Genomic DNA, 25936 nt, shown 5'->3' on the forward strand with positions numbered 1-25936 from the left:
CTTTTACAACATAGTTTGAATTAACTTAATCAGATTGTCAGACAAAAATTCTGCTTAAGACCTGCCAAAATCAGCTACCCTAGGAATACTGTAATTTTGACTAAAATCCCCAACCTTCGGTAAGTTTGATATAAAAACTTAGGGATGTTTGTGGACTAGTAGAAAATGTGGTGTTTTGATAAGTTAGGAGAACCCAAAAGTGTGAGCAGGAGAGTACACGAGTCCTGGGCAGACTGAGCGAATTCCTTTGAAAGATTACTTTGAAAGACACAGCATGCTTTGCGCCCACCTCTCTTGTCCCTGATAACTGCATATTTTTGATATTGCATCACAACGATGTCCGTGTGTGTGGAGATGCCATACATTCTCCAGGAGGGCGACTGAAGTTTGCATCTTTCCTCCCGTGTTGCTGTTCAGCTTCACATCATTCTAGTTTACCTTGGAAATGAAACTTCATTATATTTTAGACTATTACCCCAATGGATAAGGTAATCAGAATTTCAAGCAAATTTAAGATTTTTAAACTTAAAATCCTGTCAACAAATCAAGCTTTGTGCTTAATACAGGGCTTGTAAATCACAGAGTAGACCCATGAGAATAGGAGTGAGCATTTCTGTTCTGCAAGTTGTAAATGTGATAGGATTGCTTTGGGGAGTGAAAAATGCTGTGCTATGTGGTCTAACCAGATGAAAATGGCTAAGTCTCTCCATTGAATCATCCTTTCCCAAAGACTATTAGTCTTTGCTTATTTTCAGTTGAGAATTTATTCCAGTATATGTTTGTACTGTGAGTTTGTCTGCTTGTCCCAAGATTTACCTTGGAAAGTAATGTGATATCTTGAGGTCTCCTGTGACTTCAGTTAGTAGAAAGAATGGCTGGCTCACCACAGGACAGATTAGAGGGAAGGTATGGCCTTGCTTTTCTTTCTTTTTTATTTTATTTTAATTTAATTTTTTTTAAATCTTTTATTTATTTTTTATTAATTACACTTTATTCATTTTGTATCCCCCCATAAGCCCCTCCCTCCTCCCCTGCCAATCCCACCCTCCCTCCCCTTTCTGCATGCATGCCACTCCCCAAGTCCACTGATAGGGGAGGTCCTCCTCTCCTTCTTTCTGATCTTAGTCTATCAGTTCTCATCAAAAGTGGCTGCATTGTCCTCTACTGTGGCCTGGTAAGGCTGCTCCCCCCCAGGGGGAAGTGATCAAAGAGCAGGCCAATCAGATTATGTCAGAGGCAGTCCCTCTTCCCATTACTATGTAACCCACTTGGACACTGAACTGCCATGGGCTTACACTTTATTTATTTTGCATCCCCCTTGTAGTTCCCTTCCTCTTTCCCTCTCAACCCCTCCCTTCTTCCCCCTTCTCCATGCATGCCCCTACCCAAGTTCAGTGGTAGGGGAGGATTTCTTTTTCTTCTTTCTGATCCTAGTCAATTAGGTCTCATCAGGAGTGGCTGCATTGTCTTCCTCTGTGGCCTGGTAAAGCTGCTACCTTCTCAGGGGAGGTAATTAAAGAGCAGGCCAAGCAGTTCATGTCAGAAGCAGTCCCTGTTCCCATTACTATGGAACCCACTTGGACACTGAAATGCCATGGGCTACATCTGTGCAGGGTTCTAGGTTATCTCCATGCATGGTACTTGGGTGGAGTATGAATCGTTGGAAAGATCCTTGTGTTCAATTTTCTGGTTCTGTTGCTCTCCTTGTGGAGTTCCTGTCCTCTCCAGATCTTACTATTTCCCACTTCTTTCATAAGATTCCCTGCACTCTGCCCAAAGATTGGAAACAAGTTAGGAGCCTCCCACAGAGGGCCTCTGAAAGGCTCTGCCCTGCAGACTATCAAAGCAGATGTTGAGACATATGGCCAAACTTTGGTCTTTCCTTAATGAGGAGGATAGGCCTGTGTATGTTTAGAAAACCGGGTCTGGAGTATCATTCAATAGGGACCTGCATTGTGGATGTAGAGGTTTTCAATCCATGCACTGAAGTAAATGTTAGTCTCTGCTGACAAACTCAGGCCAAATTAAAGTACAAACACAGGTTTATTGGGGACAGCTCTCTGGTGGGTTCATTAGTCCCAATAAGTGGGGCCAGGGAAGTCGTCATGCAGACAGGGAGACAGAGAAGGCCGGAGGAAGAAAGGAAGAATGTGCCCATACAGAGAAAGGAGAGAAAGATAGATAGATACACAGAGAGACAGAGAGGGGAAATGCAGAAGCTGGAGGGGCCTAAATGTTTAAATTATATAGTGAAGAACCACAGGGGGAAAGGAAGCCCAGCCCCTGGATGGGGGAGTTCATTGTAGAGGGTACGGTATGCCAGCCATGCCCAGTAACTGGTAGGGACTGAGGGATGCTGGGAGAACCTGGAGGCCAGGTCTACTTTGGTAAAATAGTCATCTCAGCTGCTTGGCCTGGGTCTAAATCCCAACACTAAAGACTAATTAGACCATTAGACTAAAGACTAAGTTATGCATTGATGCTAAAAGCATACAGTCAAAACAGAAAATGAAGCCTAGGAGAAATCTCAAACAACACAGATAGTTTTAACAAGTTAAAAACTAAGATATTGAAGATGAAGTACTAATAGATGTCAACAAAGCCAAGGAAATGTATTACTTTGGTTCATATTTCTCAGAAATTACTTTCTAGGTCTTCATATCCAAGAAAACACTTTTAGTACAAAGGAAGCAATGAAATTACCAGTTTTGCCTGAAACGTTTTATAGCATATATTTTAATAAGCTTTCAATTTTAGTACTGTTAGAATAACTACAAAGTTTATAGAAGATGGAGTTATTTAACTACAACATTTTTCTTCCCTTTCCTCCCTTCAAGTCTTTTCTACTTTCCTTCAAATTCATGGTCTTCTCTCTCACTTCCCACCCCAGCTCTCCCCATTTCTGATTTCCAACCTTATTTCCCTCTCCACACCATCTCCTACCCAGTTCCCTCTCTTCATCCACTTCCACTGTCTGTTCTATTTCCTCTTCTGCATGACATCCAGACAGACTTTCTAGGGTTCTCCTTGTTTCTTAGCTTCTTTGTGTCTGTGGATTGAAGTATGGTTATCCTGTACTTTATGTATAATATCCACTTATAAGTAAATACATACCGTGTGTGTCTTTCTGAGTCTGGATTACCTCACTCATGATGATCTTTTCTAGTTCCTACCATTTGCCTGCAAATTTTATGATTTTCTTTTTTTAAATAGCTGAATAGTATTCTATTGTGTAAATATACCAAATCTTCTTTATCCATTCATTAGTTGAAGGACATCTGGGTTGTTTCCAGTTTCTGACTACTGTAACTAAAGCTGCTATGGAAACCAAGGGCAGGAGCATCTCTGAGATAGAAACCTGCAAATGAGTAGGCTCCTTGGAGGATATGGTGATGATTTTAGCTGAGACTCCCTAGCAGCAGGGGACAAAGAGACTGAAATGACCACCTTCTAGCCAGACTGGACTTCTAGTGGAGGGAGAGGAAAAACAACCCACCCACAAAACATTTGACCCAAAATTTGTGCAAAAGAGAAAGAGGATGGGAGGGTGGGACCAGGAGGAGAGGCAGGAGGGGGCTGTGTTTGGGATGTAAAGTGAATAAGCTTAGAAAGAAAAATAGTTTCATGGTCTTTTCCATTAATTATTTCATGCATATATGTATATAAAGATAGGTACATATTATTAAATATAACTTATTGAGTCTGTATAATGTTACTTTTATGTATGTTTTCAGGGATGCCCATTAGGCACTGGACAACCAATTGTTGTTATCTTCCCTGGGAGGACATTTCTCCTGCTCCTACTTTTCCTTAGTTCTCTAGTTCTTTGTGTAGGGTTGAGATATAACAGGATTTTCCCCAGTCAGTTTGGGTGGTCATATTGGTGAGACTTTATAAGTATAGCTTCTGAAGTTACTGAGAGACACATTTTCACAGAGAACACTCTCATCTCTGGCTTTTACAATCTTTCTGCCCATTCTTCCCTGAGCCTTAGATGAGGGAATACTTTGTAGATGTGTTCATTGGGACAGGGCTCCACATCTCTGTATTTGATTGTTTGTGGTTTTCTGTAGTGGTTTCAAGATGGAGCTCTTATATAGCTCACATCTAGTTCCTATGATATGAACAATTAATGGAACTTTATGAATACATCAGTATAGTCCATACTTTTTTAAGACTCTTTAACAGCTCTTTATTGATGATCCTGTTTTAAGATCTCACTTAAGATATCATATTTCAATTAGTAGTTGTGTGTCTAAGCTATCCTTGGTTCTAATAGTTTCTCAGATTTGGCTTATGTCATATACCCTTGATCTGTTTGAGGTTTACTGATATGTAAACAAATATCCCTTTGTTAGAAATTTCTTGATACTTTTTGCTTGGGTAAATTGGAGTTTTGCACTTGGGCAAAAACACCTCTATAAAAGCATGCAGAAAGTGGGGGGAGGGTGGGATCGGGAGGGGAGGGGGGAGGGGCTTATGGGGGATACAAAATTAATAAAGTGTAATTAATAAAATTAAATAAAATTTATATATATATAAATTTTTTATTTTATATTTTTAAATTTTACATTTTTAATTTTATATATATAAAAGTACTCAGTTCTTTCTTCTATTTCCATTATTTAGTCTTTGGAAAGAAACCAGCCTACAAAGAGTGATAAGCTATCATCTATCCCCCAGATGGACTGTACTCATACTGAGCTTTGAATTCTTTGTGTAAGATATTTGCCTTCTCTCTGGGTATATGTAAATTCATTTACTTGCATCAAAATAGAATGTTGAATACTTATTTTTTTAAATTTAACTTTATTTATATATTTATTAATTACAATTTATACACTTTGTATCCCCACTACTGCAGCTCCCTTTCTCATCTCCTGCCAGTCCCACCCACTCTCCCTCTTCTCCCCCTATGCCCTTTCCCTAGTCCTCTGATAGGGGAGGACCTCTCCCCTTCTATCTGACCCTAGCTTATCAGGTCTCATCAAGGCTGGCTGCATCATGTACCTCTGTGGCCTGACAAGGCTGTATCCCTCAGGGGGAGGTAATTAAAGAGCCTATCATTGAGTTCGTGTCAGAGACAGACCCTGTACCCCTTACTAGGGTACCCACTTGGAAACTGAGCAGTCTATTGGCTTTCTTTGAACAGGGGGGTCTAGGTCCAATTCATGCATGGTCCTTAGTTGGAGTATTTTTCACTACAGGCCCCCCTGGGCTCAGGTCTTTTGGCTCTGTTGTTCTCTTTGTGGAGTTACTGTCCCCTCCAGGTCTTTCTATCTCCCTCTTCTTCCATAAGGTCTCCAGCATTCTGCCCAAAATTATTCTTTTAATAACTCAGTATTATTTACCTGTGTGCCCAACTTTTTTCAGCTTTCATGTCTGGACTACCTTAAGTATCATTGATATTCTTTGAAATTTGACTAGCAATACATTGTTCTGTTTTCTTTATAGTACTTTTTTTTCTTTGTCACATACAATGCTTCAGGCTCATCCTGCAAATTCATGTCAAGTCGTTGAACTAATTTGCATTTTCCTTAGGTCCTTTTGTTGGAAGAATGTGTTAGAAACTAACATCTGGGTCCATATATGCTCATTGCTACCAAAATATGTTTGTTTCAGGACCATATAAGCAGAAGAGAAAAATTATGTTCTTATTTGAATCTTCTTAAAAATTTTTATCAGTGTTTCACATTTCTCCATATTCTTTTTAATTCAAATATATCATTGTTAATATTATAGAATATAGCATTTTGGGAATTTGAAATTTCAAGGGTTCATGGCTAATATAGTGAAAAGCAAGTGGCTTTTTTGTGTCAACCACGTGTCCAGAAAGGATGCTATACTTTCTTCTTGATATTTTCTATAAAGACAATCAATTATGCATGAATAGATATGATTTTATATACTTTTGAAATATTTGTGTTTTAGCTACTTTTCTTGCCTTATTGCACTAGCTATATATATGGGGACAGCATATATGTTTCACTCTTGATGTGATCTTAACTACAGACTTTTACAGATATTCATCATCAATTAGACAGGAGTTTCCTCCTTTTCTTGTATGTTCAGTTTTCAAAATGACTGGGCATTGGGTTTATAAAATGCTTTGTCTTTGGGATCAATTGATATTCCATGTGATTTTTCTTTATAGCCTGTTGATGTGGTTTCTAACAACTGATGTTCAAATGTTGAATAAGCCTTTTGTACACTGAAAATACTACTTGTTATTTCTTTATACTTATAAATTGATGAATGTGACTTATAAATTTTTATTGATGACTTTTGTTCTGTCTTCTTAAAATATAAGGGTATGTGACTTTCTTCCCTCTTAATAGTTTTTTTTGTTCTTATATTAAAGTGCTTCTTTCTGCATTGAGTGGACTATTAATTGCTATTAATTCTGCTATTATTTTTCTTTGAAAGTACTTATGTAAAATTCTTATAATATTGTTCTGACTGTAAAATCTTTAATTAGTTTTGATGATTTTATTGAAGAGTATAAATAATTAAACTTAATTGTGTATACTTGGTTGTGGATATCACCTGATATTTCTGTGCATTATTAGATTGTTTATAATTCCTTTGAAAGCATAAACTATATGACAGGATATATTGCTTTCAAGAATTCTTCACAAAGTAGATTTTTGGGTGTAAAAAATAAAATGGTGAAAATGGTTGTGCTGAGAGTGTTTAGCTGTTACAAAAGTCAGTCAAATTGTGAAGAATAAATATCTTCTGGTCAATAGTCTTCGTATTTGTACACATGACTACGTGTCTGTATGGATTTTCATCTACCACCTTAGGCAAAAAGTAAAAAATTCTATTTTGAGAACTGCATATTATGCTTTAATTAGTAAATAGCTTTGTGGAAATAATAGTTTTACTTCATATAATAATTTCTTTTAAATTATCAGATGTATTTTAAATTTTATTATGAAAAATTATAAGTTTAAATCCATCAGAAAACAAGATAAACTATACCCAAAGATTATTCAACTCAGAATTTTTGGAAATAATAAGGAATACATCTCCAAACAAATAATGAGCAAGATAACAGTTTGTCTAAAACAATCATAGTTTGTCGTAAACAATAATGGATTTGGGCTTTAGGAACTCAGTATTGCAGTATCATCATGACATACATTCTAAGTAACTGGCTCTTTCACTGTAAGTGTACTAGAAAAGATCTGATAGTTCATCAACAATCATGATCTTTGCCACATCTCATATAAAAATAACATTGTTTATAAAATAAAATTTACACCATTTTGTGCTGAGAATATCACTCAGTCAGAAATTTTGACATAGGCAGTCATGAAGACAAGAGTTTCTATGCCAGCACTCTTATTCAAAGCCAGGCATGGTTTAATCCCTGCTCTGGGGAGGCAAAGACAAGATGACTCCTGAGGTTTGCTAGCTAACTGGTCTATCAGAGTCTATGACTTTCATGAATCAGTGAGATTTTGTCTTTAAAAATAAGGTGGAACATGATTCAAGAAGACACCAATGTTCACCTCTATTCTCCAAATACAAATACACACAGGTGAACATACAAATAAACATGAACACAACATGTATATAACTAGATTCAATGGTAGAAAAAGTATTTAAAACTTCAAAGCTAAAGAAAAAATGTAAAAAAAAAAAAGATAGCATCTTCTCCAAATGGTGCTGATCCAACTGGATGTCTACCTGAGGACAAATGCAAATAGATCCATATTACCACCCTGCACAAAACTAAAGTCCAAGTGGATCAATGACCAGACACACTAAATCTGTTAAAAGAAAAAGTGGTGAAGAGCCTTACCTCATTGGAACAGGAGACAATTTCCTGAACAGAACACCAACAGCACAGGCTCTAAGATCAACAGTCAATAAATGGAACCTCATGAAACTGAAAAGCTTCTATAAAGCAAAAGACACTGTTGTCAAAACAAAATGACAGCCTACAGATTGGGAATCTTCATCAACCCTATTAGCTGACAGAGGGCTGATATCCAGAATACATAAAGAACTTAAGAAGTTAAACACCAACCAACCAAGTACTCCAATTAAAAATGGGGTACAGAGCCTAACAGAATTCTCAATAGAGGAATATCAAATGGCAGAGAAACACTTAAAGAAATGTTCAGCGTCCTTAGGCATCAGGGAAGATGCAAATCAAAACAACCCTGAGATTTCATCTTCAACCCATCAGAATGGCCAAGATAAAAAACTCAAGTGACATCAGATGGAAGGGGAGGTGGACCTCCCTATCAATGGACTTGGAGAGAGGAATGGGAGGAGATGAGGGAGGGAAGGTGGGATTGGGAGGGAATGAGAGAGGGAGCGACAGCTGGGATACAAAGTGAATAAACTGTAATTAACATAAAAAATAAAAATTTAATTAAAACAAAACTCAAGTGACAACATGTGCTGGAGAGGATGTGGAGAAAGGGAAATCCTCCTCCATTGCTGGTGAGAATGTAAACTTGTACAACCACTTTGGAAATCAATCAGACAATTAGGAATAGTGCTACCTCAAGATCCACCTATACCACTCCTAGGCATATATCCAAAATACTCTCAGCTATATCAGAAGAACATTTGCTCAACCATGTTCATAGCAACTCTATTCATAATAGCCAGAATCTGGAAACATCCTTGATGTCCCTCAGTTGAGGAATGGATACAAAAATTGTGGTACATTTACACAATGGAATATTATTCAACCATTATTATTTCATGAGGAAATCATGAAATTTGCAAACAAATGGTAGGAACTAGAAAATATCATCTTGATATGGTAACCCAGAAACAGAAAGACACACACGGTATATACTCACTCATAAGTGGTTATTAGACATATAATATAGAATAACGTACTTAAATCTATAGCCCTGAAGAAGTTAAACAACAAGGAAGACCCTAGATGATCCTCAATCCTCACTCAGAAGGACAAACACAATAGACATCGGAAGCAGGAGAAGACAGGGAACAGGTCAGGAGTCTACCACAGAGGGCCTCTGAAAGACACTACTGATTGAGGTATCAAAGCAGAGACTGAGACTCATAGCCAAACTTAGGACAGAATGCATGGAATTTTATGAAAGAAGGGGAGTATAGAAAAACCTGGAACAGGAACTCCAAAAGGAGACCAACAAAGCAAAAAAAAAAAAAAAAAAAATACTAAGCACTAGAGGCCCTGAAGAGAATGATACCCCAACCAAGGACAATGCATGGAGAGGACCTAAAACCCTGGCTCAGATGTAGCCCATAGACTCAGTCTCCAAGCGGGATCTCTCATAAGGGGTGCAGGGGCTTTCTCTGGCGTGAACGCAGTGGCAGGCTCTCTGATCACCTCCCTCAAGGGGTGAAGCCTTGCCAGGCCACAGAGGAGGATAAATATATCTAGTCCTGATGAGACCTCCTAGTCTAGGGTCATAAAGAAGAGGAGGAGGACCTCCCCTATCAGTGGTCTAGTGAAGGGGCATAGAGGAAGAACAGTGAGGGAGGGCAGGATTGAGAGAAGACAAAGGAGGAGGCCACATCTGGGATACAAATTGAATAAATTGTAATAAATGATAAGAAAAAACTTACTAAAAAAATTCATGGACACACTTGCATGTGTTTCATAAATGTTTCCTTGTTCCTCATCACAGTCATATTAAAGATCATTCTTTTAAATATTAATTATGTTTTCTTGATTGAACAATGAAAGCTAAGATCAACACACAAAAATGCCGGCATTCCTCCTCAGGCTTTCACAGTCTATTGGGAGTAAAACTACTCCATTGTAGTTTATGAAGCTGCTCTCCACACAGCTTCGTCTCCACGTGAGGAAAGACTTACTGACTAATGTTCTCCACATGTCCAGGCATCACTTTGTTGTACAGTCGACCTTAATTATCAAATCCCTTCCTCCTAATTTTAATAATTGTAACATTGGGCTTCCTCTGGCTTTTTCCTTATTTAATTTTACTCTGTGCTACCGGTTGACACATTTTAATCTTTGACAGTCTTTGAAGAAATTTCAACCCTTTGATTACTAAGTAATAAAATTAGAAATTTAGGGAAAGTGAAGCGGGTTATTTTGTGTCTTTGGTTACATGAGCCTTTGCATGTAAAGAAACAACCTTGTGTACTTCATTGTTGCATCTGAAAGAACTTTCTAGAAGTGAAGGGGATCATTGAGGAGACATCATTAAATGTCTGGTATAAATGTCCTGGTATAATCCCAGTTCGCCATCTTGGATGGTAGGCAGTGTTGGGTAGGAGCAAATGGACACTAGCCTTCCTCCTAAAGTTATAATACAGCACACTCTTTTTGCTTCATCTTACTGTTAATTTCAACACATTAGAAAACTTTAAAAGAAAATTTGGAATCCTTACTTTCAAATGCCAATTCTCTTCTTAGATGTAAAATTATCACTCGTACTTTCAAAGATTATAAAATCAGATTCCAGTGACCAGATCAAAAGCAGAGAAATAAACAATCCATGTCAACCATGAGGCACGGGGTTAAATTTTTCTTTCCACTGATAAATCCCACCCCGGAACAGATTTCATCAAGGCAGCTCGCAAAGCTTGCTGGTGAAGTACACAGGCCATGTGGGTGCCGAGCTCAGAGCCGGAAAGCAAACAGCTGCTGTAGCCTGATTTCAGTTAAAATAGTGTGAGTGTTTAGTCTGGCGCACGGCTTCGGGAGAGATTGGCAGCTGGGTCAAACAAAGTCCTTCCGTTGGCTCCCTTCCCAGGCTGCTCTGCTAGTATTTAGTGGGTCCCAGTGCTGTGTAGGGCCCTTTTCTCAGGCAAAATCCTAACATCTGACCGCACCCTCTTTGCTATTTCAAAAAAGAAGGAGAAAAAATAGCTGTGTTTCTGCTTCTTTCGTTATAAGATAAATTCTCCCGGAGACAACCTCTCCCACTAATTGTGTGTTAGCCATGCATTTTTATCTCAAGAGCTGACGCACTGGGCTCTCAACTGGGGTGGAAAGCAGCCTGTTACAGTGTGGGATTCCTAAAAGGGCCTCTCTGGTGTGTGAAAGAGTATCTGTGTGCTTAGGCAGGAAACTTTTTGATCTACAGGGAAGCCAGAAGACGACTAGGTAAGGCTCCGGGCTCAGAGCTGCTCTGGGGGGCAAACTTTGGCAGTGAAATTGGCCCATACAAGTGAAGCGAGTTTAAAGGGTGTGTGCTTACTTTTGTGAAAGTTGAAATGCACTGAAGATTATTTACTTATTTTGTTCATTGATTTAAAACTTAAATCAGGAGTCTGTAGTCGGTCTTTCTATGTTTTGTTTTTTCTGTTGTTGAACCGTTCGCAACAGATATGATTTTATTACAGAGCGAAATCTTTGTAAGCTGACACAGAAAGAAAAAAAAATGTTTTCTTAGGAGGGAAATTGACAAGTTTTAAAGAGAAATTGAACATTAGAGGGCAGGAGATAGTGCATTAGACTAGCGTGGGTCTTATTACCGAAAGAAAAGCAAAAAAGTTTAATGTTGCTTTGGAAGGAATATTAAATAAGTCCTCTTTGTCTCCTACTTTTAATTTTAGTGGCTGATTTAGCCTGTTGGGTCACATTTTTTGAGAGTGCTGAAGGCTGCCATGAATCCCTAATGAGGCCCCTTTGCACATGATTTTGGCCAAGTGCCAAAATCAACTTCCCAGCGGCGAGAGCTTTCTCTCAAAGAACCTGGAGCGATTTTTTTTTTTTTTATTAGAAATCATGTTTGAAAGCCGCCACAGCCAGTTGTATAGGCATGTCAAAAATGACTTTATACAGTAAATATGAAATAAGCCTTCAGTTGTTTTTTGTTTTCTTTTCTTTTTTTTCTCATTTTGTCACTGTGGAGTCTTTGCCTGTTGCCACCTAATCCTCAATAGAATAATAATAATCTGAAATAAGATTTAAGGACATTTTTTTTTTTTCCTTCAGCACATCGGGAGCACATAGGGATGCTCCCTTCTGACTGTGCAGTGTGCGCTATGGAGAGATTCTTCAAAACTCACCAGGACAAATCACTGACGAATTCATCAGACTGTTCATCTCTGTAAGTAACACGCTGTTACCAGTAAGGAAGAGTTTTCTAGAAGTGGTGTGCATAAAAATAAGTTTAACACTGACTTAAGTGGGGTCTTTGTGAACGGCAGAATGCCTTGGTGCTTGGTTTTTGTTGTTGTTAATATTTGGTACGTAATTTTAAAAGAATAGGTGATACCTCGATGCGTTTAACAAATCTTTTCGTGGAAATATTTGGTATGTAAACATGTCTGAATGATGAAATAATTACATTTAATTGCTTTCCCGTAAGATAAAGGATGAGTTTTCCTGAAAGCAGGTGAGAAGCTCAAACACACACACAAACACACACACACACACACACACACACACACACACACACACTTTTTGAGGCAGTTTTATTTTGAATTTAAAATAAAATAAAATTTTATTTTAAATTCAGGTTTCTGCACCTGAATTCTGTGAGGCAAGCAGTTATATAATTTTATAGGATAAGTTTTTGTTGTTTGTTTGTTTTTTTGTTTTTTTTTTTTTTAGTTCCGTTCAAAAGTTGCAATGAGATAGTGGCATTATTAGATGGTAACAATTTTAAATTTTCTGAGCAATCTTAAGCAATATCTTAAGACATCCAAAGCTCTTGGCCTGCCAAGCACTTTAAAGTTAGCACGGTGAATCTCAATGTCTCTGTTGTTTCAGGAAACCCTTGTGTCACCCCTCGCGCACGTGAACTTGTCCCCTGTGTTATAGTAATCTAATGTTTAAGTTTGATCTTAGTTACACTTGTATTTTCTATTTGCTATGTCAATGAGAATGAAATGAATTACCCGTCAGTAGAAACACGAATTAGAACTATCTTAATTGATATACTTATCACATACTTATAACTATACCAATTTCCTCTTGACACAATATAGCGCATTGTTCATTTGGATTGTGCAACAAACTGAAATTTTTAAAAAAATAATTAAATATGTTTTGATTACCTTCAGGGTAATTTATATGTTTGTACCTATATGGAAGCAATTTTGTTTGTATTTTTGCACTGTCACAGATGGCGTTGTGTACACATTATTATTGATTGAATTAAGGGTTGGACTGTATAAAATGATCATATCAGTCAATACAAAAATTCATAGAAATTAGAAGTTTCTAGAAATGTATCTGGATAAGTTCTCTTTGTCTGAGTTCATGGCTAAAATGCCATTTGATGTAATCACTCTTCTTTAATAATAAGAAATTACTGTATTTAGATATGTCAACTTTTTGTTAAAGCAGATAATTAAATTTGCTTCCATTAACCAGATGCAAAGGGAAAAACAAACAAACAAAACAATTCAGAAAACATTAAGCTGTTTGGTCAGCTCTAATAACCCTCTTAGTTTTTGTTTTCCTAATTTTAACTCTTGTTCTTTCTATTTTTATTATTACAGTTTTACTAAGATCTGAAATTGGTAGACTATTTCTCCAAAATCGGCTAAGAAATATTTTTACTGACAGATGTAGAGATTTTTGTTGTTGCTGTTAAATAGAAGCCATAGCAGCATAAGTGCATTCAGAGATAGAACTCTCAGGGCACAGAGACAGACAGATTAGGGTTTAAGTTCAGAAGATGAATAATCACATACCTGACCATTAGCAAATATGTTCGAGTTGAAGTAGAAATAAGTAAGCATGGAAAGTAATTTAAATGATATACCTCACTGCAGTGGTTAAACATTTACTTTCATTTGCTGGGCCAATGAGCTGTTAGCTGAGTACATCTATTGTGTAGGCTTTCAGGCACAGTCATCAGCTATCATTATTAACATTTTTAAAATAGTTCTTAGAGATACAATCACTTTGAAAAGAAAAAAACATTTATGTATATTTTGCATTTGCATTATTTGGATCTAATAGCTTGTAAATGTTTCATTATCTGTTCATTCTTTTGGACAGTCTAAGTCTAATTCCATTTTCCCACTGTAGAAACTTCATAGAAATAAAATCTACTTGCAACTGCTCGTTTAAAGGATTACTTTTTACCCATTTTAGTATGAAAGGATTGGGTTTTTGTTGTTGTTGTTGTTGTTTATATCGTAAAATTCTTTTTTCCAATTAAAAGAGACATTAAATAATTAAGTGTCAAATTTATTCTTGACTGGAATGCACGTGTGGACAGATTTTTTTTATCTACAATTTTAGTGTGTGAGAAGTGTTAATAATAGGGCGTTTTTAGTGAACATTTCATCATTGCCATGAAGTGCTTTGGACTAAATGGTCTACATTCCAGTAATGAGATAAGCACATAGCTACAGTAGATTGAATGGCATTATTGAGTTTTGGCACCACCTCAGTGACCTCAGTCATAAAAGATTAGTTACAGGCAAGAGGATTTGGGATTGGAGAAGTGAAAGTAGATAAGAAATGCATGTCAAGACATCACCCTTCCTTACGTTAGAGAAAGAATGTGCTAAAATAACAGGCCATATATTTCATGCAAAAATTTTATGGCACTCTTTTGTCAGTTATTCAAAAGATAAATCCTGAAACACCCATAGGCGGGTTATAGCCTGTGCTAGATTTTCAGATTTCTAAATGAGTGTAACTGCAACATTTTCTTCCTTCAATAGATGAATACCTACTGTATTTCCAAGTAGCCAAAATATAATTATAAATTTTATAGCCAAATCATTCTTAAATGTTTTCATTGGATCTAATATTAAGAACACAGAATTATATTTTCTGATTCTAAGTCTTTTTCAGGTAAAAGAAAGGTTGATTTGCAGTTGTTAGATTTTTCTCTTATGGGTTTAATTCTCAAATTATCATTAAGTAAATAGCGCTGTTTTCTATCTTTTCAAGCATAGTGTTGGATTCATTTTACAAGTAACCTGATATATTATAGAGTTAAGCAAAGCAAAGATAAATTATGTGTAGCTCTATAATCGTCCCCCCAAAATGAAGATAACATATCAGCCAAAGTTCACCTTTTTTGGGGGAAGGAGGAGCATTTTTCTAAAAAGAAAACAAAAACTGTAAGAACTTTTCAAAGTTGTTTTTGTTTGTGTGTTCAGATGTGCTGTCAACCTGCACTGCATTGCTACCCAAGCCTTAACACATCTGCCCTGCACACTGTTTTCTGAGACATCCGACCTTGCTCTGAGTTTGCTTCTGTTCCATACTACTCTACATTTTTTTAATTGACTTTATTACTGGGAATTAACCAATGCATGAGTTAGGGTGAAAGAGTCCACCAAATCTGATTGTTTGGATAGGCTAATTCACTGAATTGTTTTTATGCACTATGGTCAATGGGCTGTTTGTGGAGTGAAGCATAACATGTGGTTATTATTCATTTTTAAAGAGATTTTAATTCATGGATACTCTGGGGTGCTGTGACTTGCTTAAAGTGAATGTTTGCCAAGCCCATTAATGCTCTACTACTACTGGTCTATTACTTGTCCTTCAAAACACCTTGAGGCCAACCTGCTGCCCCAAGTTTCCTTTCTCTTGATGACAGAAGTCAATTATCTGTAAGGGGCAATAGGGCACTTGAAATATTTTTAGATTTTTCTTAACCTTTACTGCAAATTTCACTCTTGATGAGATTTTGAAGAAGTGATGTCTTATTCGAACATCTAAATAAGTTTGAGGAGTATGAACTTGACTTTGGTTTACAGGTTTTAATGGAAAATGAATGGAGCTTATGGTGGGAGATAGTTAAATAGCAGCTATTTGCAACATGCCGTTCCTTAGTAAACAACAAAATGGAAAGAGATACAGGAAGCTCTGAGAATGCCATGTTGGCAAAGGGAGATGCTAGTCTGGGCTGCGGGAGCCACGCTGCTCTAGCTCAAGGCTTCTGCAGTCATCTCCCTCTCTAAATTCTGGTCTTTCTTCAGATTCCCACAGCATTAAATCTCAGTTATTTCTACAGAAAAGCCAAGTCACAGCAGAACACACTCATCCGCGCTTGTAGTGTTACTGGAAAATTCACTGTTCTTTGTGTATAATGATTTTCAAAATCACAGATTGGGGTAGGTTGACTCAGTCCTTTGGATATATCAGAATAATCATCAAGTAAACACTACCTTAGCAACTATCATTAGCTTTTGCACTTTGCCTTCACTTTGGCATCTTCCTGAAAGATGGACACCTGGTCATGAAAGATCACATTCCTAAAGAGTACAGAGCATGCTTGTTTATTTTGAATTAATAACCTATATGTTGTTCAAATGAGTATCAATATATATTGTATTTAATTTAATATTAAAAGTTATTTTGTTCTACTTCACTTGATATATGGATAAATTGCTCTTTGAAAAGATTATTGTTTGTTTTGTTTGTACCTTTGGGTATTGAGCTCAGGACTTCATGAATTCAAGGCATTTCCAATGCTAAAATACATTAATTGTATATTTTAGTCACATTCCTCATGGAATACAGTTATCTTGGTAAAGTGTAAGTTTTCTGCTCATGCATCAACTTTGAATATTATGTGCATATTTCTTGGCATGTTCTATGGAATTCTAACTTTACTATGCTTCTTTTCATTCCCAAGGTTCATTCATAAATATGCACCCCAGAGAGTTCATTTTAATCAATAGACAATTTTAGTTGCTATATTCAGGAAACCTGACATTCAGAGAAGGTGGTGCATAGAAAACCCTTACTGATGTATGATTTGGGTATTTCTAAAACATCTTCACTTGTCAGGAAATGAGTCAGTGATGATTTAGAAACAAAGAATGGATTGTAATTTTGACAGATTAGACAGTTATAATCAGTTCGTAATATTTGTAGAATGACAACATTTTTCTATTGACATAGTTTTGTGCCAGCATGTTTGATTAAGAAACTGTACTTATTATTGGAAGGCAATAATCGATTTTAGTAATCAGTAGTCTCATATGACTGATTCAAACCCAGAGCTGATTAAGTGAACAAATAGATCTTCAGCAAATTGTTAAGCTATCAGGTCACCTTATATCTGGAATTGGTTTGATTTTTCTACCAGCAAATCTTTCAGTATGAGTATAATGTTTTTTGAAATCGACTGCTTGCTCATGAAACTTGTTTTTTGCTCTTAGATATGGAAAAATAAAATGGTAAGATTTCTTACAACTTACCTTTAAAACCTACTTAATATCAAGTTTGAGCAAATAAAACATGCAAAAGTATAGATGCCTAATGTGGCACCAGGTAAAATTATACATAGAGGAAAAGTGTCCTCTTAGCTAAAAATCTGAGTGTTGCTGCAGGTAGAGCTTTTCCTTCCTCACTTGAGGAGAAGCAAAATTAAAAGTGATTTCCAGATGTGCAAATGACCAGCTGCTTGTCTCTATCCCAAATTTTGCAGGAATGAACTAAATGATAATAGCCTTAAAATTCACTATCTTTTTACTGGTTTTTAAATAGAGTTGGAAACATCACGCTAGGTTTATGCATGACAGTAGATGAAGAGAATTGGTGCTGATGAGCACCAGCCACTCTTGCCATTTAAGTGGCAGCAGGATCATTACAAGGTTAGAAATTATAACTGAGCATTCCATACAGCACATAAAATGTTTCTTTCTTGTGTGGATGTAATAGGCACTCATATACAACTGTATAATCTAGTCCATAAAAAGTGAGAGCTACCTAGATATCGCTGGAAAGTGTGTGTGTGTGTGTGTGTGTTCCTGTGTACACATCCATATACACATGGAGAAATATTTTTCTTTACCCAATGATAATAAAAACATTAAGAGAAATGTAAGCAATTTGTCTATAATGTGGAATTCCAGGGGCTTGGAAGACAACTCAGTCAGTAGAGAGCCTGCTGTGCAAGAACGAGGTTGGCTATAGATCTTAAGCATATTCATGAGAACTCTGACGTGGCAGATCACATTGTTATCCCAATGCTGGGGAGATGCAGACGAGAGGGTCACTAGGGCTCTTAACCTGCCAGCATTGCCTGAATGTGGGATGCAGGTTCCGGGAGAAACTTTGTCTCCAAAAAGAAGGCAAATCATTGAGTACACAGTGGATATCAATATCTGGCCATCTCCCAAGGCAGGGAGCAGAGACAGGCAATAGGAGGTGTAGGGAGAGGAAAGTAAATTATGGGAATCATATTACAAGTAGTGAACATTGTGTTAGCTTCCTATCACTAGAGCAAGTTGCCTGAAGTAATCAAATTATTAAGAGAAAAACAATGATTTCTTTATGGATTTGAAAGTTTCTATCTGCAATAAATTAACTAGTTGGCTTTTGATTAATTATTGAGTTGAGGCAGCACATGAGGGCTAGAGTATATAGGTTGAAAAAATTTTCATGTTTTATGGCCAGAATGCGATGAGGATAAGAGGAAGAGATAACAACTCACCAGCCATTGAGGCACATGTCCTAATGAGTTGATGATTCCCTACTAGGGTCAACCCACTAACGGCTCTCTTATGCCTGGGTCACCAAAACTCTAATACATTGAGCCTTTTCACTGATCCAAACATAGCAACTATCAACTCCATATTTCTAAAAATAGGAACATTTTCCTTCACCCATCCATTTTGCATGAAGTTGTTAATATGTCCTCTAGCAATAAGCTACTGTAACTAATATTATGAAATTTGATTAAAACCCGTCCCTTACAAAGAATCCTAGACTTGAAACATATTTTTCTATGAAACTGAAAATAGTCTGTTTTTCTCTACAGGAAATATGTGGGAAGGTATGAATGACTATGGCTTAAAGGAAGGAGGTGAGAGGCTGGGATGTTTTTTAGGTCCTTTATCATATGTAGGACCAGATAGTGTTCAAAGTCAATTCACCCGTATTACAATAGTGATTGGATTTTCTAAGAGCATTTTGAAAAGAATTTTAAAAATTTGACCCTAGAAAATATTGAAGAAAGAGCTCTCTGGTTATGGGTGTGGTGATAGATTCTTTGATCTGTCCTACTACCTACAACATTCTTTGAAGTGAGGGACTCTTTGCCTCGGAAATACTATGCACCCTAGTCACAGAAGCCTTGCGTTAGACCAGCTACAGAGTGCTTCTAAGAGTTCCCATCAGTCCTGCAAATGGCCAGGGTGATTATAGTACCTCCTGGTATAGATGGGAAACCCAAAGTACTTAACTAATTTTCTCTGAATTGTTGTCCTATTAAGCTTTGATGTAGAGGTTTAGTTTTGTGCTGGCAGTTTCTATAGTTTATTTTATTATTCACTATACTTTATGTTTAGCGATCACAGACCAAAACAGACTGATGAAAACTTGACTACAACTCTCTGATCTACCTCTTTCCTTTCCCCTCATTACTGGACTCTCCCTGCTCTCCCCTCCTCCTCTTCTTTCTTCTTCTCCCTACTTCTATTAAAATTTTTAAGGAGCAGAAGGAAGGGGAGAAGGACCCCTCTTATCAATGGCCTGGGGGAGGGGGAGGGGTGAGGAAGAGGGTGGGAGCTACAGAGGGGATACAAAGTGAATAACCTGTAATTAATAAAAATAAATTAAAAAATTCTAAGCATATATAAATGAGCCACATTAGAAAATACTAGAAGATATTGGTCATTGTTACAGGAGGTTTTCTGATATATATTTTGCATTGTTCCAAGTTAAGCAGTTGTCAGTGAGAAATTAACTTTTGTCACATGCAATTTTCTTTGAGGAAATAAACTATGGTAATATCTACATACTGGGGTTGCATTTTTAAATTTTTTTTCTCATTTTTTTTTATTATCATTATTATTTATTACAATTTATTCACTTTGTATCCTGGCTGTGGCCTCCTCTCTCATCTCCTCTCAGTCCCACCCTCTCTCCCTCTTCCCTGCTATGTCTTCTCCTCTAGTGGACTGATAGAGGAGGTCCTTCTCACCTACGCTCTGACCCTAGCCTATCAGGTCTCATCAGGACTGTCTAGATCCTCTTTCTCCGTGACTTAGTAACATTTTAATGTGTGGTTCCTTTTCGCTTCAGTGACTTAAAATAATGATATCTGTGGACTATTATAATAGTTGGAAAATAGGTCTCAAGAAATTGTACTAATATGATGAGCCAATATATGTTATTGCTTTCAAAGACACACATGGAGAGGCAGCTTGTTCCAACATAATCACCTGCACTGCGCACCGACTTCCTTGTTAGCAAATCCCACAGAAGCAAATACTCAGAACTCTGTACCAAGTACCTAATGGATTCAAAGCAATTGTTTCTCCCTAGGCTCTGGTGCCTTACTTTTTCAAATTCTAAATTTGGTCACATCACACAGTTGTATCGAATGAGATTTTAACTCTTGACAATTGGTAAGTATTTTAAAATCTGGGTTTATAATTTCTGTTGATATGACTAAACTAAAATGTAAATGAAGTCGTTGACAAAGTTTGTCTTAAACAGTTGCTTATGACATTTGTATTTTTTTTGCGTGTGTGTAATAGTGGCTGGCTGTCATAACTCAGAGATTGATGGACATAGAACAGTTTGGTCAAAATTATCTTTCCCAGTCCTCAAACTGTTGATTCCTTAAGGCACCATAGCCATCCCGCTCCTTGCTTTATGAAGGGAAAAGGATAACTGCCTAGTGGTGGTTATGAATTTTGTGTTCATGCTTGTCACTCTGGTACTGCTTGATGGGAATTTCCCACAGATTCTCACTCCAGTGTCCTGTTCCTTTCCCTGCATATGTTATCCTAAACAGCTAAAAAATATTCTGATTTTATTCTTCGTGAAGTTTAGCAGTACAGTAACATAGTTGAGGAGGTGTTAAAGTTGACAAGAAGAAGGGTTAATAAAAATATAGACTTCGAAACCTGCCTCTGTGTTTTTCCCCAAGTGACATGTAGCACTAGAGTGTCCTTTTTTTTTTTTTTTTTTTGCTTCGTAGTATTTCTTGTCATGACTGTGAAATAATCTATTAATCCACTCCACTGTGTTAACAGACTTAGGCTATTAAAGTTATTTTTTTAACATAAATTTAACAACATAGACCTAAAAACAAAAAGTGTGGTAGTTACTTATTCCCTTTAATAGATGAAATCGAAAACAAAAGCACAGCAGGTAGAGTTTGCCTTTTTCTTTTATTGAAAATAGATTTTTTTTTCAAAGAATATATTCTGATTACAGTTTCCTCTCCCTCAACACCTTCCATTTCTTCCCTCATTTTTTTCTTCCCAGTTGTATCCACATCCTTCCTGTCTTTCCTTAGAAAACAGACAGGTATCTAAGGAATAATAAAACATTAAATAAAAATAAAGCATAATAGGATAAAAGAAAAAAACAAACAAATTAGAATAGGATAAAAAAGGAAAAAAACGTCAAGGAAACAGATAGGAAACACATATAGAGTTACACACGCACACATTCACACCCCAAAGAATGTCATAAAGCCACAAAACCAACTGCCATAATATATACCCAAAGGAGCAGTAAGGTAAAGTTTTAAAACATGTAAAAATATTATGAGACCATGGCCCTCCAAAGATGCCACTGAGTTCAGGTTATGTTGTCCATCTATTGCTGGACATGGCACCTACCCTTATAAGTAATTTGTTTCCCCAGTGAGACTCCTTTGGCAAAAATTAATTTTTCGCTTGCAATTGCTTATCATTTGAAGATGGATTTTGGGTTTGCGATTGGGGCTTTTGTCCATTTCTCCTTGCAGATCTAGGCCCCAACTGGTAGAGATATGTGCAAGCTCCATCCATACTGTCATGGTCTCTGTAAATGCATACGTGGTTCTTCAGTACTGGTGTCTTTAGAAGGCCTTTTTTTCTGGTCTAGTACATCTCCTCTGCCTCTTACACTCTTTCTGCCTCCTGCACCCCTAGCGGAGAGATTTGATAGAGACATCACATTTTGGGCTGAGTGTTCCAAGGTGTCCAACCCCCTATTCTCTGTCTGGCTGTGGGTCCCTGTATTTGTTTCCATCTACCGCAGGAACGGTAGCAGAATGTCATTAGGGGTTATTTTATTTAGCATACTATTATATTTGATTTTCCCCTAGGACCCTGGCCTATCTATTCTCAGATTCTTGGCCACCTGAGCAATGTTAGGTATGGGTTACATCTCATGGAGTAGGCCTTCACTCAAATCTGATTTGGTTGTTTATTCCCACCAGCAAAACGTCATTACTACACTAGTACATCTTTTTTTAAAATTTTTTATTAATTACACTTTATTCATTTTGTATCCCCCCATAAGCCCCTCCCTCCTCCCCTCCCGATCCCACCCTCCCTCCCCTTTCTGCATGCATGCCACTCCCTAAGTCCACTGATAGGGGAGGTTCTCCTCTCCTTTCTGGTCTTAGTCTATCAGTTCTCATCAAAGTGGCTGCATTGTCCTCTACTGTGGCCTGGTAAGGCTGCTCCCCCCTCAGGGGGAGGTGATCAAAGAGCAGGCCAATGAGATTATGTCAGAGGCAGTCCCTCTTCCCATTACTATGTAACCAACTTGGACACTGAACTGCCATGGGCTACGTCTGTGAAGGGATTCTAGGTTATCTCCATGAATACTCCTTGATTGGAGTGTGAGACATCTTGAAGGTACTTTCTACTATGATGAAAACTATTTTGTAATGCTGAAAGCTCTAGATGGGTGCCAGTTCAACTTTTCTGTGTTCAGTGAGGTGTGTGTGTGTGTGTGTGTGCCTGTGTGTGTGTATTTAGACTTTTCTACATGCAGCCAATCAATTCGACCAACACCATTTGCTGAAATGTTTGTCTTTTTTCCAGTTTATATTTCTGACTTCATTACAAAAAATCAAGTGTCCATAGATGTTTGGACTTAGTTTAGAGTCTTCAATATGTCTGTTTTTGTCTCAATACTATGCTGTTTTATCACTATAGCTCTGTAGTACAAATTTGATATTGACGATGTTTTTTTTCCCTGCAGTTATTTTATTATTCAGCAGTGTTTTTTCCTGTGCTAACTATAATTTGTGTGTATTTGAACAGTACACAAGTTAATACAATTCAGTGTTTTCTGATTGTTATAGAAAATATTTTCTAGAAAGGTGAATGAATGTGCTTTGCTAACATAAATATTCTTTTTAAAATCATTATTGTTATTATTGCTATTGCTATTCATGCTGTCTGAGAGTTTTGTCTGTCTGCATGCCTTTGTGCCATCTGTCTGTGCTGCTCTTGGAGACTAGAAGGAGGTATCAGATACCCCAGAGCTGGAGTTACAGACAGATGTGAGCCACCATGTGGGTGCTGAGAACTGATCCCAGGTCCTCTGGGAGAGCAGCCAGTGCTCTTAACCACTGGATCCTCTCTCCAGCCCCTACAAGTATTCTTGAAATAATAAACTTTATATCATTCTTCCTTTACTGTAATTCCTCATTTTATGTGTATAAACATAGTTATACGTTAGTAAAAATACACATTTTAACTTGATCAATTTATTAAGTTTTAGGCTTATGAATTTCTGAAATTTTCTGTTATAAGACAAATAGCTAATGTGATGTTTTTGACATTACGTAATTTAGAATAACCTTTAATGTATGTGACACCATCATTACATGTGTGATATGAGCAAAATATAAGACTCAATATTATGTTTTGTGCTTGTATGTGAACTTGCATGTGAGTGCTCACAGAGGCCAGAAATCATTGCATCCCTGGAGCTGGAGACAGGTGGTTGTGGGTGACCTTATGTGGTGCTAGAAACTAGGTCCTCCACAGAAGCAGTATTAAGTAAGTCGTGCTTAACTTCCAAGCCTGCTCTCTATACCCCAAACTCAGTGTTTTGACCACAAAGATAAGTGAAAGCTGTGGGAATTGGGTTACAGAGACACTTTGCTCATTTATTTGAACGCTATTTTTGATAGTTCATCACATCATGTGACTCTGTTCAAGCTGAACATGACTTATGTTACTGATAAAGTAGAAACATCGTTAATTAAAACTGTTTGTATTATTGATTGCAGAAATAAAAGCAATGTTGGGTTATGCAGATGTCCTTTAACCAATTCACCTAGTGAGTTATTCTAGCAGCCCCTACTGACTGCCTTATCCAAGGGCGAATTTAGATATTTATTTATTATTCTGGCTATGTTGATAAACACTGTGGGGTTATCATCTGGTTGTTAGACAAAACTGCAAATGAACATCTACTTCAGCGAAATAAGAAATATCAAAATGTAGTCAGTGTGATAGATGATTCCCTCAGGTAGCAGAGATCAACACTGCGTGGAGTACAGAACAATTTTCTACCTCCAACAGGGAAATGCTTAGCATCTAAACCCAGTGAAGTCTTAGCAATGATGTGTACAACATTTTTATCAGTTCTAGAGCCATTTTTGTTGTTGTTTTGTTTTTTGTTTTCCTTTTACAATGAATTACCTTGTGATAAATATTAGAAGCCCTTATATGAAATCAAAAGTGAAATGATCTTTTTTTAAAAATAATTTTTTTAAGAAAACTGATTTTATTTGTGTTTACTAATCTACATATTATTCATATGTTCTAGAAGTTAATTAATAGTACATGGTAAGCAACTTGCTTCTTATCTCAGAGTAGCATTGTAAAGGCATTACATACAATCTTTAAACAATAAAATCATGTTCTGGTATTTTTGTCTTTAAATAACTAGCTCAATTTTGCCCAAGGTCAAGGAGACTTAAACCTTGTTATTATTTTTGACAGCTGTACAATGCCTGATAATGGTTCTATTTATGACACCAGCTGGCAGCAAGTTCTCTTTCAAAAGAATTCATAGATGCCCTGGTCACAATCCAGACATACAAGGGACAGTCTGAATTCCACTGCTGTGCTTCTACCTAATTAGATGTGTGTCCCTAATAAGAAGAGAAGGCCAACTTTAGCAATGCCTTTTCTCCATGTGATTTTTTCTTAGTTATTAAGTGTGTTTTTTAAACAGGTACAATGCCTGAAGGCTTCTGGGTAAGCAAATTAGTGGGGACATTTTAGAAAAAAGAACTACTTTGTCATATTATGATGAGGTGCTTATTTGGCCTTAAAAAGCTGTAATTGACTTGGAGTTATGTCCTCTCTAACTCAGGATGTCATCTTCTATCAGTTAGTCTTTGCTAATCATGACAATGTCTGGCATTCCTCTGATCATACTGTGTTAAGGATCACATTCACAGATTAGATTAGAAAACAGAAGAAATCACCTTAGAGGGAAAGCTGACTTAAAAATATGTAATATTAATTTACTCTGAATTAATCAGAAATAATGACCGGCAAGAAGCCTACTGTAGATTAACATCCCCTTCCACATACTCCCACAGAGACAGAGATAGGATTAAAGTCTGCATATACACATCTCTCTCCTTTTTTCCCCAGAGACAAATTCTTACTATGTAGTCCTTCTTTTCTAGAATTCATTCTATAGCTAAAATCAACCTCAAGTGCACAGCAAAGGCATCTGTCTCAGTCTCTCCAGTACTGAGTTTGCAAGTATGAACCATCAGGGTATTTTTATGTGCTTTCACTTAGCCCTCCTTGGTTAGGTATTTCACCATCTGAAAGGGTCACTGCAGGTTTCATGGCAGGTAGAAAAATGTTCCACTAAGAGGTTAGAATGACAATCCACAGGCCCAAAGAAGCTAAGTTACAAGGAGGGCCCAAGGGAGGGTGCTGGAATGCCACTCAGAAGGGGAAATAGAGTAGACAGCAAAAAGTGGGTGAAGAGAGGGAACTGGGCAGGAAATGGAATGGGGAGGGAAACAAAAGTGAGAATCAGATGTAGAGAGAATAAAGGTGATAGGGCTGGGAAGAAGAAGAGAAACTTAGTGGGGACATCTCTTTGTCAAGCTGGAGGCCTATGGCAGGGTAGGTTCCTGGAGGTGGGGAAAAATAGAGAGGAAGAAAGAAGGAAAGAAAGGAAGGAAGGAAGGAAGGAAGGAGAGAGGGAGGGAGGGAGGGAGGGAGGGAGGGAGAGAGAAAGAAAGAAAGAAAGAAAGAAAGAAAGAAAGAAAGAAAGAAAGAAAGAAAGAAAGAA

General features: G+C 37.2%; 1 long non-coding RNA gene across 2 annotated transcripts in view; it reads left to right on the forward strand.

Annotated features, from left to right (window-relative positions):
* Positions 1 to 25936, forward strand: part of LOC129684639 (uncharacterized) — a 298081-nt gene that overhangs the window by 179714 nt on the left and 92431 nt on the right. Inside the window, exons 1-2 of one of the 2 annotated variants that reach the window (XR_008721370.1) lie at positions 10820 to 11092; positions 11927 to 12041. This is a non-coding gene — a long non-coding RNA (uncharacterized LOC129684639). Of the gene's footprint in view, positions 1 to 10819; positions 11093 to 11926; positions 12042 to 25936 lie in introns of those variants that run through there. The other variant, XR_008721369.1, reaches the window with a different exon arrangement.

The sequence above is a fragment of the Psammomys obesus genome, unplaced genomic scaffold (genome assembly GCF_907164565.1).
Source record: "Psammomys obesus unplaced genomic scaffold, mPsaObe1.curated_primary_1811, whole genome shotgun sequence".
NCBI lineage: Eukaryota > Metazoa > Chordata > Mammalia > Rodentia > Muridae > Psammomys > Psammomys obesus.